The sequence below is a fragment of the Pleurodeles waltl genome, chromosome 6, assembly GCF_031143425.1.
Source record: "Pleurodeles waltl isolate 20211129_DDA chromosome 6, aPleWal1.hap1.20221129, whole genome shotgun sequence".
Classification (NCBI taxonomy): Eukaryota; Metazoa; Chordata; class Amphibia; order Caudata; family Salamandridae; genus Pleurodeles; species Pleurodeles waltl.
The window spans coordinates 75,489,634-75,506,593 of NC_090445.1; the positions used below are offsets into that span (position 1 = coordinate 75,489,634).

General features: G+C 46.3%; 1 long non-coding RNA gene and 1 pseudogene across 1 annotated transcript in view; both read left to right on the forward strand.

Annotated features, from left to right (window-relative positions):
• LOC138299233 (uncharacterized) overlaps window positions 1–16,342 on the forward strand; it is a 36,488-nt gene extending 20,146 nt beyond the window's left edge. The window contains exons 2-3 of the long non-coding RNA XR_011204726.1: window positions 15,037–15,114; window positions 15,792–16,342. This is a non-coding gene — a long non-coding RNA (uncharacterized lncRNA). The remainder of the gene's footprint in view (window positions 1–15,036; window positions 15,115–15,791) is intronic.
• The window catches only part of LOC138299229 (zinc finger protein 850-like), a 166,681-nt pseudogene that overhangs the window by 145,045 nt on the left and 4,676 nt on the right, over window positions 1–16,960 (forward strand).

Here is a 16,960-nt window from a genome sequence, read left to right on the forward strand (position 1 = left end):
GAAGTGTTTGGATTTGCATGATCTGGGGTATTGCCAATGGCCATTGCAGAATCGGGCACAGTCAGCATTTGGAACAAGTAAGATCTGGGTACAGAAAATGGTGGGGATCCCTGAGAAAACCCCATCTGACTTGTCATTGGGTCTGCAACACATGTAGGAGTTATCTGTCTTCGGGACCGAAGGAAGTCTTCTTATTGTTGTATTCCCTGAATTATTATTATTCGGGACACTCCTGTCTACATGAACAGTAGGAATGGCCAATGTATGTGGATTATTTCCTGTCGCCCCTGAACCATGCAGTGGAACTACAGGAACTGTCAGTGCGTCTGGAGTAGTTAAAGCATTTGGGTTCTGAGGGACTGTCATTCCTAAATTTCTCTCTGTCTGATTTGAATTTTGCTCTAAAGGTACAGTAGAAATTCTCATTTCCCATTGTCTCATTTGCCCCTTTTGTTTGAACCACTTTGTAAGGTGGTGAATGATTCAACAATTGTTAATTTATAAAATCATCATTCGAATCATTCTGACAATTGTCATCCTTATTCTTAGTCTCCCTTGTAACTCTTTCCTTTTCTTTTCTTATGGTTTACTTTTCCCTTTTCTTCATTAGCTAACGCAGGATTTAACAAGTTCCCTTAATTATGTCTGCTCTCCAAATTTTTGGTTGGTTATCCCATCTAGCATCTGCACAAGTTTGCAGCAATTTTCTAACCCTTCACTTGTATTTTTCTTTCTGTCTCTGATGTGCTAATTGCTCCCAAGCATTTCGTGCTTCAAATTGTGCAGGTCTAGGAGGTGGTTTCATCTCATAGAGTATCTTCCTCAAATTTTCAATAATTATCAAATTATGTGTTCCATAAAATGGAAATGTTAATGCACCCTCTTTCTCAGTGACCTTGTGCCATTGTTCAAGCCAAAGATATGTGTGAAGCCCTACATTTGATATCATATAATAACCTAGAGTACCTTCGGAAGGAGCCTCCACACCCTTTCTAACTGGTATAAATGCATCTCCCTTCGCCAAACTTTGCATGCTTTAAAAACTTAAATTTTTTAATCCAATTGCAAATCTTCACAGTAACTTTTTGTTCACAATCAGGAAGTAATTCTTCACCCACATCCCTCTGTTCTGCGTTCACAACCAGTACCAGAGCAGCTCTCTGTGACATAGTCCATCAAAACCAGTCAGGCCTTACACCAACCGACCTATACCAGCGCGGCACAAAGTGACGTCATTCTTATTCCTTGCAGCAGCTCACCCTCCTTTACAATTTCTCTCGTAGTTACTCTCTCACTCAAACCTTAATGCAAAACAATTCAAGTGATTTTCAACAACAACTTTGTATTCTTCTCTAAAGGTTTGGGGTAATCAATCACTTCCAAAACAGTTCGGAGCGACAATTTCCGGCCTACTCTAACACACACTCTTGAAGGAAATCTCGACCAGTACATCTCGCTCAGATTGATACAGTTCCTCCCTGCATGCACGAGATTCACTTTACCAACCTCTCACAGTCACACAAAAGAAAGTCCCTTACTGATAGTACTAGCAATGACGTCTCACGAACAGCACAGCTTACACAGCTGACAAGAACAAAAAGTGTTTTCTACACTTTTTCATATATCCTGGGATCTTAGGCTACAACAGACTTGATACCCATCTCAACTTCTTAGCATTCTCCACATTCACACAACAACTTCAAGAATTCTCTGCGAAACACTTCAAAACAAAATCATCTCAAGTCACCCAATCTAAGCAGAAAAATTGGAAAGCGCAACAGTATTAATGCTCACCTATCTGCTGAGTTGGAACAATGCTGGAACTCCACTAATCCTCCGAACTAGTCATGGGATCGGAGCTTGGGCTGTTTCTCGGCAAGTTCATAATGGTACAACCTAATTCCCTATCCCTATTTTCTTGAGGACCAAACCGTCTTCTGCTACCAGCTTTGCTGTGACATTTTGTTTGCTCTAAATTGAGGCCGATGAACCTCTGGATCCATGCATAGCATTTCACTGGGTAACCAGGTTATAATCAATCAACATTAATTTACAACGTAACTAATTTGGCCTCACAAATTAGTACTGAAGACAGAAATAAAGTTCACAAGTTTTAATACAAAGGAACAAATCTTAAGAAGAAATTTAGACAAGTTAACATGAGTCAAACCAGACACTCGGTAACAGCAATACAAACCGTCAGTAAAAGTATCTAATTCTCTGAAAACAGGCGACGGTCTATTTGCTTACACATCAGTGCAAACTAAAGTCATCTAGCTAAGTCAAACTAGGGTAAATTAGGAATTCTCCTATTACCTTTAATGAGATCTAACTAAAGAACATAGGGACTAAAGATAAGGAGGCAAAATAGGACAAAGTATTGAAAAAATGAAGAGAAAGGTGTCAGCATTTTAGAAACTTTAGAAAGTTAAGTGTAAGCCTCAGCCACATTCAGCAACGGTATGGGGGAAAAAAGGTCTGCATCTCTCCAAGTCCAAGGGAATCTGCTGTCCCATCAATTAGTGAAAGCCCTAGTTAATACGGTAAAAAAAGACAACAGAGAACACCTTCCTAATCACCCACTGTAAATCCATTGTGCTCTCCTGCCCCATAGTGACACTTCAAAGATCACTTGTTGTGCCCAGGGCAGTCCTGTGAACACTGGGGCCCTTGGTCCTCTGGTCATCTTTTGCAACATGAATGAATAAGATAAAGTCCCTCTGCTCTTGAGTTCCTCACGTTCTACCTTCAAGGAAATTTCTCAGACTCTATTTGTAAAACAATAGAACATCTACTTCCAAATGAACATTTTATACGAATGCACCTGCAATGAAATGATACGTTAGCAAAAACGACAGTTTCTCACGGTCAGGAAATTCAGGCCTAGTCAAGTAAATATTAGGCTAATGCATTTTAAATTCACATTATACTGTGCACATTTTAATTTCTACATTACCATGAATGTGAATTATATTTTCTCAATCAGGATTAAATGATACAGTAATACGAATGCAGACTTTACTATTACATAAGCATAGGTGTGATGCAGAAGTGCATTTCCATCATTAGACTTCAGCCATTAATGTCACATTACATAAGTTGTTATCATTTTTCATGGAAATACATTCAAATAACATGAGGATGGTTAAACATTATTTCAATGATTACTCTTCACTTAATTAAGTCAAGTCACTTACTATATGTTTCCTAACACTATAGTGAATTCACTCTATTATGAAATTCGAATGAATTAATTAGAAGTGAAAACACACATTATAGGAAATGTCATGGATACACATAGGTTATGATAGTGACGTCAAGAATGGCAGTAAATTCTACGCTGCTCCTCTCTCAACAGGTAGGCAGCTCGCAAGGTCACTGCCAGAGCCACAGTTTCTTCCAGTACTGGTTGCAGAAACCAAGCTTTGTGTCCTCACTTACATGGGGGTGGCTGTCAGCTATACTAATCTTGGAACATAGTGGCTCTTCTTGTCAGGCTGCAAAGCAGCTTGAATTAAAACACAGTCAAGAAGTTTGGGGCCCATTTTTCTGTGGTATTTTTAGACAATGAATGCTAATTTACTGCCTGTGTTTAGAAACTGGTTTGGCCTGGTTTCTATTGTAGTCTGTTTTCCTCTGCTGCACATACAGGGTCTTTTTGCGAGGCGAGTGCTCCTCACTCCAGTTAATGATGATGCTGGCTCTAAGCAGGAATACTAACAACATGAGCACAATAAGTGTGAACCTATGAGCCTGGCTCTGCAGCCTTCCCGAAAGGCCAATCAAAGGAAAACAAAGAACTCAGCTCTCCCCAGAAATCTCTCTCTCACTAGCAATTATCTTTGCTGACTCCGCCTCTCACCTCCACTTCTCCACCATCAAACAAATGTGATAGATATTTAAAGTCCATTCAGTAATCTTCTGCTAAAAGGGCCACATAGACTTTCTGAAAGACAGTCCAGACTGAATCACTCCACACTTCTATATCCAGAGTTACGCCCTCCTTTTCAGGAACGACAGCAATACACTCCATCTTGTGCCATGTCAGACCTGGGGCAGCCCAACATAGATCCGACTGGTAACATAATTCACACACATATGGAAACAATACAGAGTCGTGCTACCTTCCAATATTAATACACCTGACTCGAAATTCGAACAGGGATGCCAATGCAGGGTCGGGACCTCATTCTAATCTATTTTAACGTAGGGCTTCAAATCTGAGAAGTCTTATTGTAAAAGGCTTGTAAGGCAATGGAGATCCAAGTATGATCAGGGTGCCAAGGCAACCTACTGGACCTCTCTGAAAAAATACCATGCTGCAATACGGATGGCCAAACAACTTTTCTAGCCACGTCCATCTCTGGAGCTGTAAATAGACCTCGTGAGCTGTTCAAAATTGTGAACTCTTTCCTATCTGAACTTTCTTGCACCCTCCATGGAGCTTGCGAAGACCTGTCAGACTTCTTTTTCCAAAAATTAAAACCATTTATGAACATTTTCCAGGTCCGTACCCAACCAATCAAGGCGATACGACCACCTAGCCCTGTACTCTCTAGCTTTGCCTCTATAACCCTAGAGGAATCTGATGCAAATCCAACCCCCCTAGATCCCTGCCCTCCTGCCATTATAAAATGGGTTGCACCCATGGTGAATCAGATTTTAAATAAACTTTTAAATGATCCCTTAGACCAGGCATTGGTTCCTTCTGGTTGGAAACAAGCCTTCTTGCTCCACCTGTTGAAGAAGTCATCGGCTGATCCTAACGGTCTCAGCAATTTTAGACCTATCTTACTTCTGCAGTGGTGGGCTATCTACGTCATCTTTATTGGTTCTCAGTGACAAAAAGGATACATTTCAAGGCACTAATTTTTTCATTCGGGGCCTAAACCCACACTGGCCCTCTTTACCTCATGCGGAGTTACAGTCCCTATGCCCAGGCTAGATTGTTGAGATCAAACAATTCAAAAAGTTTCCAAATCCCACACCTTCCCAAGCCCAGAAGAGGGAGTAGACCATTTGTTTTTCTGGTCTCTAAATTGTGGAATGATCCCCCGCTGGCTATGAAAAGCAGCCTGACTGAAACTGTTTTCAGAAAAAAACATCAAAACATATCTCTTTGACTCCTGCGTGGTTGACATTTAGCTTTGATGTAGTTCAAGTTTTTCTAAGATGACCTACTACCGCCAGGATGTCACTTCGGAGGTAGCTTTGCGCTCTTCAAATGTATTGCATTGTATTGTATATGGTGAGTAAACAGGGCCCACATAGTCTATTATTTCTTGCTCTAAAATAATCTGCCTCTGATATTTACATTTATTTATCTTAGCCTTCATTTGTAAAATCACAATATACGACTGCAGAACAATGAGCTGAATGAGGGTCATGTCAATCGGGTTAGAGTGGGAAGAGCTATATTATAATGTACCTCTGACCCTGGTTCCCAGGCAGGTCGCTCCCCTCACCGCCACGCAGCCCCCAGTGTGACCGCTCTCGCTGCCGTGCCCTGACTGCCTGTGCCCGCCTTCTGTGACCGAGCACCAGTGTCCTCTCTGATTTTGTGCCCCGAGTGCCTGTGTCCGCTTTTTTTATTCTGTACCCCGAGTGCCTGTGTCCGCTCTTTTATTCTGTACCCCGAGTGCCTGTGTCCCTGGTATTGTTGCCCTGATTTGTTCTCCCTTACTTTTGTTGCCCTGACTGTGCTCCTTTTTTTTCCCTCGTCTCGCCGCGTCACCCCCTCGCCGCCCGTTTTCCCGCCGCCGCGTCCCGGTAGCTCCACCCCCTTGCACCCCATTGGCCGCCCCGCTCCCACCTCCCAGCTGCTCCTCCCTCCCTCTTCCCCTCATATGGAGGCCGCGCAGCGGTAGAGAGAGCGACCTCTGACCCTGGTTCCCAGGCAGGTCGCTCCCCTCACCGCCACGCAGCCCCCAGTGTGACCGCTCTCGCTGCCGTGCCCTGACTGCCTGCGCCCGCCTTCTGTGACCGAGCGCCAGTGTCCTCTCTGATTTTGTGCCCCGAGTGCCTGTGTCCGCTTTTTTTTCTGTACCCCGAGTGCCTGTGTCCGCTCTTTTATTCTGTACCCCGAGTGCCTGTGCCACTGGTATTGTTGCCCTGATTTGTTCTCCCTTACTTTTGTTGCCTTGACTGTGCTCCTTTTTTTTCCCTCATCTCGCCGCGTCACCCCCTCGCCGCCCGTTTTCCCGCCGCTGCGTCCCGGTAGCTCCGCCCCCTTGCACCCCATTGGCCGCCCCGCTCCCACCTCCCAGCTGCTCCTCCCTCCCTCTTCCCCTCATATGGAGGCCGCGCCTGGACCGCGCCCAGCGCCAGACCCCCTGGCCCCCGCCGTTGCCAGCCCACCCGCCGGACCTACGACGCCGCCACCCTCCTCGCACTCAACACCAGCCGGATCCCCGGGTGTTTGCCGAGCCGCCCCAAGACGCACCCACGGACCCTTCGCCTGCCAATCCTGCAAGTTCTCCTGCATCCGGACCCGCACCGCACCCGCCAAGCCAAGCACCAGCAGCAACCACCTGAAGTGCATCCTGCTCAATACCCGCTCCATCCACAGACACGCCGTGGAACTCTGGAACCTGCTCGACACCACATCTCCAGACGTCGCCTTCCTCACAGAAACCTGGATGAACGCCTCCTCAGCGCCCGACATCGCCATCGCCATCCCGGACGGATACAAAATCACCCGGAGGGACCGTGTCAACCAGACAGGAGGAGGCATCGCCATCGTCCACAAGAACAACATCCGCATCACGACCAACTCCGACCACACCCTCACAGCCGCCGAACACCTTCACTTCCAGATTCACACCGACCCCAAGACCACACTCAGAGGCACCCTCATCTACAGACCCCCAGGACTCCGCACACAATTCAGTGAAGACATCGCAGACTTCATCAACCTACACGCCCTCCCCTCCGCTGACTACATCCTCCTAGGGGACCTCAGCTTCCACCTGGAGAACAACAACAACAACAACACCACCACCCTGCTGGACAACCTCGCCAACCTCGGACTCAAGCAACTGGTGAACACCCCCACCCACTATGCCGGACACACGCTTGACCCAGTCTTCTCCAACAAGTACATCTCCTTCAGCCACTCCACCGGACTCCACTGGACAGACCACAGCTGCGTCCACTTCATCTTCAGAAGAACCACGACTCACCACCACCCACAACAGGCTCCCTGCAGGAGCTGGAACAAGATCACCACCGACCAGCTCTCCACATCACTGAGCCAGAACCCTCCCGCCAGCTCAGCGGACCCCAACCAAGCAGCCAACAACCTCACACAGTGGATCACCAACTGCGCTGACAACCTCGCACCTCTGAAAACCCATCCCATCAGGCCCAACAGCAAGAAAGCCTCCTGGTTCAACAACGACCTCAAGAACTCCAAGAAGAACTGCCGCACCCTCGAGAAAGCCTGGCGAAAAAACCTGACTACAGACAACATGACCGCCCTCAAGCACGCCTCCCGCAAACACCACCAGCTGATCCACACCACCAAGAAGACAGCATTCAAAGAACGACTAGACAACAACGCACACAACAGCAAGGAACTCTTCAGCATCGTCAAAGAGCTCTCCAACCCCAGCGCCGGAAACAACGACATCACTCCCTCACAAGACCTCTGCGACTCACTCGCCTCGTTCTTTCACCGCAAGATCGCCGACATACACAACAGCTTCGGCGCACAGACCACGCACCCAACCACCAAACCGACGCCCCCCAACACCACCCTCCGCGCATGGACCCCGGTCAGCACCGAAGACACCATCCATACGATGAACACCATCCATTCCGGATCACCAACCGACCCATGCCCCCACCACGTCTTCAACAAGGCCGACTCCGTCATCGCACCCCTTCTCCGGGACATCATCAAATGCTCCTTCAACACCGCCACCTTCCCGGAGAGCTGGAAGCATGCCGAACTCAGCGCCCTCCTGAAGAAACCTTCAGCAGACCCCACCGACCTCAAGAACTACCGCCCCATCTCGCTCCTCCCGTTTCCTGCCAAAGTCATCGAGAAGACCGTCAACAGACAGCTAGCCGCCTTCCTCGAGACTAACGGATCCCTCGACCACTCGCAGTCCGGCTTCCGAGCCAACCACAGCACCAAGACCGCCCTCATCGCAGCCACTGACGACATCCGAGCCCTGCTCGACAACGTGGAAACAGCGGCCCTCATCCTCCTGGACCTCTCCGCAGCGTTCGATACTGTCTGCCACCACACCCTAGTGCAGCGCCTCAGCAATACCGGAATCCAGGAGAAGGCACTAGAGTGGATCATCTCGTTCCTCGCCGGAAGAACCCAGAGAGTCCGCCTCCCCCCGTTCAGATCCGAGGCCACCGAAGTCATCTGCGGCGTACCACAAGGATCATCACTCAGCCCCACCCTCTTCAACGTCTACATGAGCCCCCTCGCAGCCATCGCACGCCAACACAACCTCAACACCATCTCCTACGCCGACGACACCCAGCTGATCCACTCCCTCACCAACGACCCAGCCACCGCCATAACCAACCTGCACAAAGGGATGAAAGACGTACCCAAGTGGATGATGAACAGCCGCCTGAAACTGAACTCAGACAAGACGGAAGTCCTCATCCTTGGATCATCACACTCTGCCTGGGACGACTCCTGGTGGCCCCCTGCCCTGGGCAGCGCACCCAAACCAACGGACCACGCACGCAACCTGGGCTTCATCCTGGACCTCCCTCTCGATGACCAGACAAGTCAACGCCGTCTCATCATCATGCTTCAACATCCTACGCATGCTCCGAAAGATCTTCCGATGGATCCCCACCGAAACCAGGAAGACGGTCACCCAGGCACTCGTCACCAGCCGACTGGACTACGGAAACACCCTCTACGCCAGAACCACGGCCAAACTACAGAAAAGACTCCAACGCATCCAGAACGCCTCCGCACGCCTCATCCTTGACACCCCCCGACACAGCCACATCTCCGGACACCTGAGAGACCTGCACTGGCTCCCCGTCAGCAAGAGAATCACGTTCCGTCTCCTCACCCACGCACACAAGGCCCTCCACGACCTGGGCCCCAGGTACCTCAACAACCACCTGACCTTCTACACTCCCACCCGCCAGCTACGATCGACCAGCCACGCCCTCGCCGCCGTTCCACGCATTAGAAAAGCCACCATGGGAGGAAGATCCTTCTCCTACCTGGCAGCCAAGACTTGGAACTCCCTCCCCATCCACCTCCGTCTGACCCAAGACCACCTCTCCTTCAGGAAGCAACTCAAGACCTGGCTGTTCGAGCAGTAGCGTTCCCCCCTCCCCCAGCGCCTTGAGACCCTCCGGGTGAGTAGCGCGCTTTAAAAATTTCTTGATTGATTGATTGATTGATGTACGCACCTAGTGGTTAATGTGATAATTTCTGATGCCTTTGCGTCAAACTGGAGGGTCGCTAATTTGAATTCTCAGTGCACTAGGAAATAGTGATTTGTATATTTACAGTGCTATGACGTCCCTATATATGAGAGACAGCATTTTGAATAGGTAAGCCAATAGTGTAAAGAAAGAATTACACAAAGTATAAAATATGCACAAAAACAATTGGTTGGGCTGTACAGAGTATAAATCCAGCAATTTGCAAAAAGATTGAGTGTATAAGTGCTTACCGTACTATCAGATGTTATATTTTTAGGTGTTGGTTAGACATTGCATGCACGGTCTCTTCGAGACATGTTGTTTGCAACCAGTGGAGTTACGGCTCGCCGCTAACTTAGCAATTGTTCGCTTCAAGCACACTCTGGTTTTCTTCGTTCCTGTTTGTTCATAGCATGCATAAGTTATGCTTCTTGCTGTGTTTGGCCCTCTCCTAGAGCACAGACCAACTACTTGTGTTCTCTGAGTACTCCATAGCAGTGCTCATGTTTTCACTTGTGTTGTCTCCCCCCACCTGTCCCCATCCTTGTTGCATCTTTCTGCCTCCCACCCGCCCCATCACTGTTGCTTCTTTCCCCCTCCCGCCCGTCCCATCCCTATTGCTTCTTTCACCCTACCGCTCGCCCCATCCTTGTTGCTTTATTCCTTCCGCAGATCATGCTGTAATGTGTGTATTTTTTTATCCCCCTCCTCACCTATCCTTGCTCGTGTTTCTTTATCCCCCCACATGCCCTCACGCCTTTTCCGGACAGGAAACTAAAAACTTCTATAGATAAAGTATTTTGTTTCGAGTTTTAATTCCGCCCCTGCAGATGGCAATCATTTATAGGACATCCAAAAAAAACATCACTGCAGACATGTTGCTGCTGCCCTGGTCTAACAGGAGGAATAGGATAACTTTATTTCCGCCCCTCATTCTGATTAAAATAAAGATGCTGCCAGATTTAAGGGCTGCAGGAACACCACTGGCTCCTGAGGAAGGGTGAGCTGTCTTTAATCACCAGCAGAGCCCGCCTTGAGCATTCTAAGCAATGATCAACCCAACCGCCCGACGCAGGAGTCATCTCAAGAGTCACAGAAACAGCTGTTGGATGCCTTTCATAGGGGTGAGTGGAAGGAGATAGAAACAACATTGTCTCACCTCCCAGGCAGGCGGCTCCCTCAGCACTGCAGGAGGTATGTTGCCTACAGCAATCCAAGCCCTTTAGGGATCACTGGTCAACACAGCCAACTGATGCAGTCTGTTCCCTGCACTCAGCTGGCCTGTGAAGATAACAATCTTCTTGGCTGATCATGGGCAACCAGTAAGTTTATACACTTTCCCACATAAAGTAATGTAGAAAACCACATACGCATTTAACACACTACAGTGTTTCACCTTAGTACCTCAGACTATAATATAACATTAAGAGGCATTTACTTAACTTTATTTAAAATGAACAATTTAAATATGAATTTTGAAATATTTCTGCACACGCCCTGATGACAACGCCATTGGTTAACTAAGAGGCAATGGAGTTGTGTGCACCCTAATTGTGGCCTAGACTACATAGCGGAACATTATATTGTATAACATAAAACACAAGATCTTTGTACAATGCACATCTTAAACTCACTTATTAGAAGGTGATCTGATATGTGACAATGTGCCCAAAATAGACTGAAATAATATATTTGCCTAGGATCACACAAATAGCAAGAGTTGTTAGAAATGGATTTCCTGGTTGGCTGAAGTATGCACGCAGGCCAGGCAGGGATCACCACTCTTGTCACGTTAGCCAGATACACACGAACAGATAGCCTGTGCTCCCCCCTGGTAGCTTGGCACACAGCAGTCAGGCTTAACACAGTGAATACACCACAAAAAGACTCCACATAGGTTTAGAAAATAAATCACAATTTTATAAATAAAGACCAAAACGATAAAAATCCAATAAATACAAGTCAAGATATTGATTTTAGAATGAATAAAAATTCTGTAGCGCTTTGAATAGCGCTAAAAAGGGATTATTTAGTTGTGCTGGAGCAGAGTAAAACCAAAGTTTAGGCCACCCGCAAGGAAGTACGGGCTGGCTGACAGACCCACGCAGGCCCCGGTGAACAAAGTAACTTTTTTGGTCACAACAGCGAGATGCATTGTAGGATGCGTTAATGCAGGTCCTGCAAGTGTAGGATGCATCTATCTTCTCCATGCTACGATGGCGATGTGCCAGTTCCGCACATGGGCCACTATGGATTGGTCCCATAGATTACACGCAGACAGGAGATGCGTTGAAATCCATGTTGCAAGCATCTGGGCCAACTTCCAGTGAGCCAGACACAGGAGCTGGGGTAGAGATTTTGATATCCCTGAGTCTCAAGCAACAGAAGGTAAGCCAACAAGCCTTTGGAGCACACATGCTGAAAAAGGAGGAGTCCAGTTCTCCTTCAGCAAAGACAGAGAGCAGCAGGCATCAGGGCAACAAACAGAAAAGCAGACCTTCCAGGCCAGCAGTCCAATTGAGTCCCTGGAGCAGCACAGCAGTCCTTCTGGCAATGTGCAGTTGCAGTCCCAGCAATGTCGGATTATAGAGCTCCAGAGACCCAGTACTCATACCCCAAAATGCCTCTGAAGTGGTGTTGGTGGTCTCAAAGCAGCTCTCTCAAGTACACCGATCTCCTTTTTCCCAGTGTAGCTATGGGGGGTAAATCAGCCCTTTATGTGGAAGACAGGACACTACCTATTCAAGTGAAGTGTTAGCCCCTCCCTTCCATTCCACCCTGGCACGGCATCAGAATGCACATCTCTGTAGATGGGTGCTCAGACTTACCTATCCCTTCTTTGTTTGTGGTTGTCTAGAGGGAAAAGCACAAAGTGCAGCCATCATTCAGACACACCACTCTCAAAGGCCTTTAAAATAAAGTGGTGAAGCTGCTCCCCTGCCGAACCTCTACTGGCGAAAAACTGAAAAAATACAACCCTGCTGATTCTCTACACTGCCTCAAACAAAGTTATGCTAGATTCCTCCCTTGGCCCCAGCCGACCTATCACAATTACGAGGGTGAAGAAACAACAGCAGTTGCTGGGAGGCACAGATCAGTAACTCCTTCATCGTCCCCATCAGCCAGCCTCTACCCCAGCCACTTACTTCAGTGGTAGTATTCCAATCCCATCCCTGGGACTTTGTAAATAACTCCCCATAGGGATGCCTATACCTGGAAAGCAAAACCCATCACACCCACAACTTGCTGTCACTGGCCAGGCTTATGCCTCCAGGGTCGAGGAATACCTTGAGAAGGGCAATGTGAACAAAGCAGCCTCAGGTCATTCGTCCAGCTCCTCCCCACCACCCAAAAAACATAGATCAAAACTGGTTTGTAACAAAGCAGCAAGTGCAGTTTGTTTCCAGCTGCTCGGTCTTCTTTTTTTTTCTCTTCTTTCTTGCTCCAGTGTGGTAGGGCAAATGCCCCTTTCACCATGTAACCCCAGCCACCCCTGGTGTGTACCATGCATGTATGTAGCTCCTGAACTTTTGTGGGGCTGCATAATGTTAGTGATACTCTGCATTATCTTCACTCGCTGCATGCCCCGCCCACATTGCTTTTTTAGAGTCACTCCTCGCATTGAAATTCTTTGTAAAGCATATGACCCTTGTAGAAAAGATTATAATGTCTTTGACACCACTTGGTATTTGTTGCATAGTATCCTATACCTGACCCAAAATAAAACGGACCATGCATAATTTACTGTACTGTAATACTTCCTTAAAATGTTGCTCATTTTGCCCATCTTTCAGCCCATATGAAACTAGTATCACCCACCCCCACCCTCTTGACCACACAGTTCCCCGGATACAGCCAGCTATTACATGATCATGTGTCAAGAGAACTTACAGACATAATAGGACCTTTCCTGGTGATGGAACTCTGACTTCCTGGTTGTCACTTCATTGGCTCCAGTCCCATCGCCACTCGGTCTGCACAGAAGCCATGAACTCTGGTACATTCCCTGACCTCATCTGTTGGAATGCCAGGATGCCCCTGATTTCCAATCCCACATGACTGCTCTAGTGTGTTCTAATCTACCCAATCTCCCTTCCTATCCGTACCCCTTTTCTGAGGGGGACACAAACACGCTACTCCCACATTCATGAGATCACCCCACAAACAAACATCTCTCCATCAAAATAATGTGTAATCTTCATTTGCATTGGTTTCAACAGGTTCATCTATGCTCCCTCATCAGAGGCTCAAAAGGATAAGAGGGGAGCAACCCATATTTGAACAACATCCCCATATCCATCAGGATGGCCGCAAAACTTGCACCTCTTTAAAGAACCATACATCACAAGTGCATTAACCGTCCACAAACCAGTAACCTCGCTTATCGCTCATTAACTATATGCTTGTCTTTGACCATGTGCAGCACCCTGTTGCCTTTTGACCAGGTATGTGCTATAGAAATACAATATACATAGATACAAACATTGATATTGGCATGACTGGTGTGCCCTGGCAAAGTTTCTCTCTCCGTTCAAATACCTGCCCAGCCCTGTGCTGGTAAGCTGTGCTGGCCTCCAATCATTGTTTCCAGCCATGGAATGGGCAACCATCCATCATACAAGCCATTGCTTCAGTCTTTGCCCTTCAAGGCCAATGGTCACTAATTGCACATTGTCATCCAATCTGCATCTTTTTCACTTGCTCACAGGATAGTTCCTATTACAACAGAGTGTCTGTGGGTTCTGCCATCCTGAATGTCCTTCATCTGACATGCTGACTCCCAACATCACCCACCAGTCATTTGACTGACATGTTAACCTGCTGACATGACTTGCTGCCTCCATCCATCTTCAGTGCCCTTTCGGATGAGTTGACTCCCTTCCTCTCCTGGCTCACATTAAGAACAGAAATTGGATTTGCATTGATTCCTTGTTGCTGTAATTTCTCAGGATTCATCTGCATGCTGCATCAGCCTAAACTTGAATTACTGTTGTTCAAAGAGCAATGTTTCTGTAAATCTAAGAGTGGCTGACTGATTTATGGAGGTTGGACACAATTAAATAGGAAGACTTTAATTTGCTGTATGTCAACTAGATTGTCTTAATGCGTTGTTTCATGGGCTGTACATAGAAAGAGGGGGTTTATAAAGAAGTGGGCTGGACTGTTGGGCTCTGCTGTCTGAGACTGTGGGTGGCTGTATGTTGACTGTGATCATGTTCAGCCTGTGGGTGCGCTTTATGTTCACTCAGAGCTTGTTCAGCCTCTGGGTGCGCTATATATTCATGCAGACCTTGTTCAGCCTGTGGGTGCACTGTATGTTCACTGCGAACTCGTTCAGCAAGGGATCATGGTTCTTTTTGTGTTCTTATAGCACAAGGTTTGGATTTGGAGGAAGATGTGTGTTGTGGGTTTGGTCTTAGATACTAGGAGAATATAAAGGTTTTTCTGACAAAAATCTATTTTCTATTGCCCAAAAGTGCTTTACAATGGTTTTGTAGAGAACAAGAGTTCCTTTTATTGTGTATCTTTAAGACTGTTGTTTGGAAGATGGGGTGTAGTGTGATTCATGTTTGATGCAAATAAGCTCTTGGTTGAAGCATCTCTTTACTTCCTTTCAAGGTATTTGCGACAGACCAGCCAGGTGATATGGCTGCCACCCTCGGAGAAGCAAAAAATAAATAAATAAATAAACATCAGGTAAGGTTTCCTATGGCCCTCAGTTTATTTTCCCCTTTTTCCTCTCTAGACTTTTTCTCAGTTTTTTATATCTGTTTAATTCCACAATTTGGCTCCCTCTCCAGACTATCCTCTGGCTATTTAGCTAGTGATAATAGAAAAAAATGAAATTAAACCAACAAATACATGACTTTTTAATGGTCTGGCCTCCCCATGGTACTGCAAACCTACCCCTTCAATTTCTGTGTTCCCACTGATGTGGCTGACCATCCGCGGACCCTGGTACCCACCTCACTGAGCCACATTACTCGGGAATGTGAATATGGTGGGGTCCTCATGCAGGTCTGATCCCTTCCTGGGTTGGGAGGCACTGGGCCTTGAACTCTTGCCTCCTATGTTGCCCAGCAGTTCCCTAACTATCAGCGCATTCATCTCCTCCTCTACACCACATGATACTCTCCTTTCTTCGACTGTTCCTTCTGCGTCTTTGCTCCCTGGATCTGATTTCCGCCTCGCCACGACCTCCCTTCCTGCTCTTTTCTGCACCTTCAGAAGTGTTGATGGATCCCTGTGGTGAGAGTTGGATATAGTCTTATTTTTCGCTTTCCTCTGTTTGTTTTGTGTTTGTCTTTTCTTGTCCCTTTTTGATTTGCTTTACTGTTTTGATGTTATTTTTCCCTTTTTTTCTTGTATTCCAGTGCTTGGGTCCTGTTAAAGGAGCGTGACAAGCTCCAGACCACCAAGTAAGTTCTGATCTTCCCCACAATTTGTAACTGTGAATTCCACTGATCTAACTGGATGCAGCCGCAGCAGAAAATTGCATTTAAAGCAGTGATTACAACAAGGACAATTCCTTTGTTGAATAAAATGCCCCTTCATGGATCGCTGAAAGAGGAACAGATGAATCTTCTACGTGGGCAGGGAAGTAAACAATATCTAATAATTCAATAAAGGTGTTACAAACATCTTACTGTGATGCCAGCCGTTTCCACAGAAACAATAAATTGTTGGTGTTGGATGCTTTTGAGAATCTATGTTGCACTGTACGTATAACTAGTTTTTCCTTTTTAATTGTGGTCTCACAACTTTGGGTCCAAGCTCCCTATCTACACACTGCTCAAGAGCTGTTTTACCCATGTCAGAAATGCAATTCAAATTGATTTCCTACCTCACTACTGTAAATGCTTTCTTTCTGCAAAGAAAATGGTCATAAATATTATTTCTGTGTGTTCACTTACAATCTCTAACTTTATTTCTACAGGTCACTGAAATACAAACCAAAAAAGAAATTTACTTTTGTGCAACACAATGAATGGGATTATTTTGAAGAAAGTAAAACATTCTACATTCTAGAGCTGTAAACAGAAGCACATTCTTTGCACAAGGAATGGTGAGGAAGGTGGAGCAAAAGAAACTACCGAATGTGAAACTGATTTCTCACATCTCTTATGTTAATTATAAGTTGTCAAATCCTCAAAGTAAAATGACCAGAAACAATTACCAAATTTACCATTTTAAGGTAATTAAGAACTAAGAACAGTTGATATCCACGCAGTGCTCTTATAAGCAGATGATTCAGTGTTGTAAAATTGATTGAATGATATATGAGGAAAGCATTCGAAACAGAGCAGTATCCGTACACATCATGTGACAGAATTGTCAGGACGACCAGTCCCCTCAGTTTAAAAGAACAGTATATTGTCTTTGTTTCCTGTGGTTTAAGAGGATAGAACACATTGTTTAAAAGAAAGTAATTGTGAAAACTCTTTCCCTGTTGTCACTACAGTAAAATCGTTGGGTTATCATTTTTAATATAGAAATATTTTCTCCACCAACTCTGTCTCTTGGGTTGATCCTAATTGTTTCA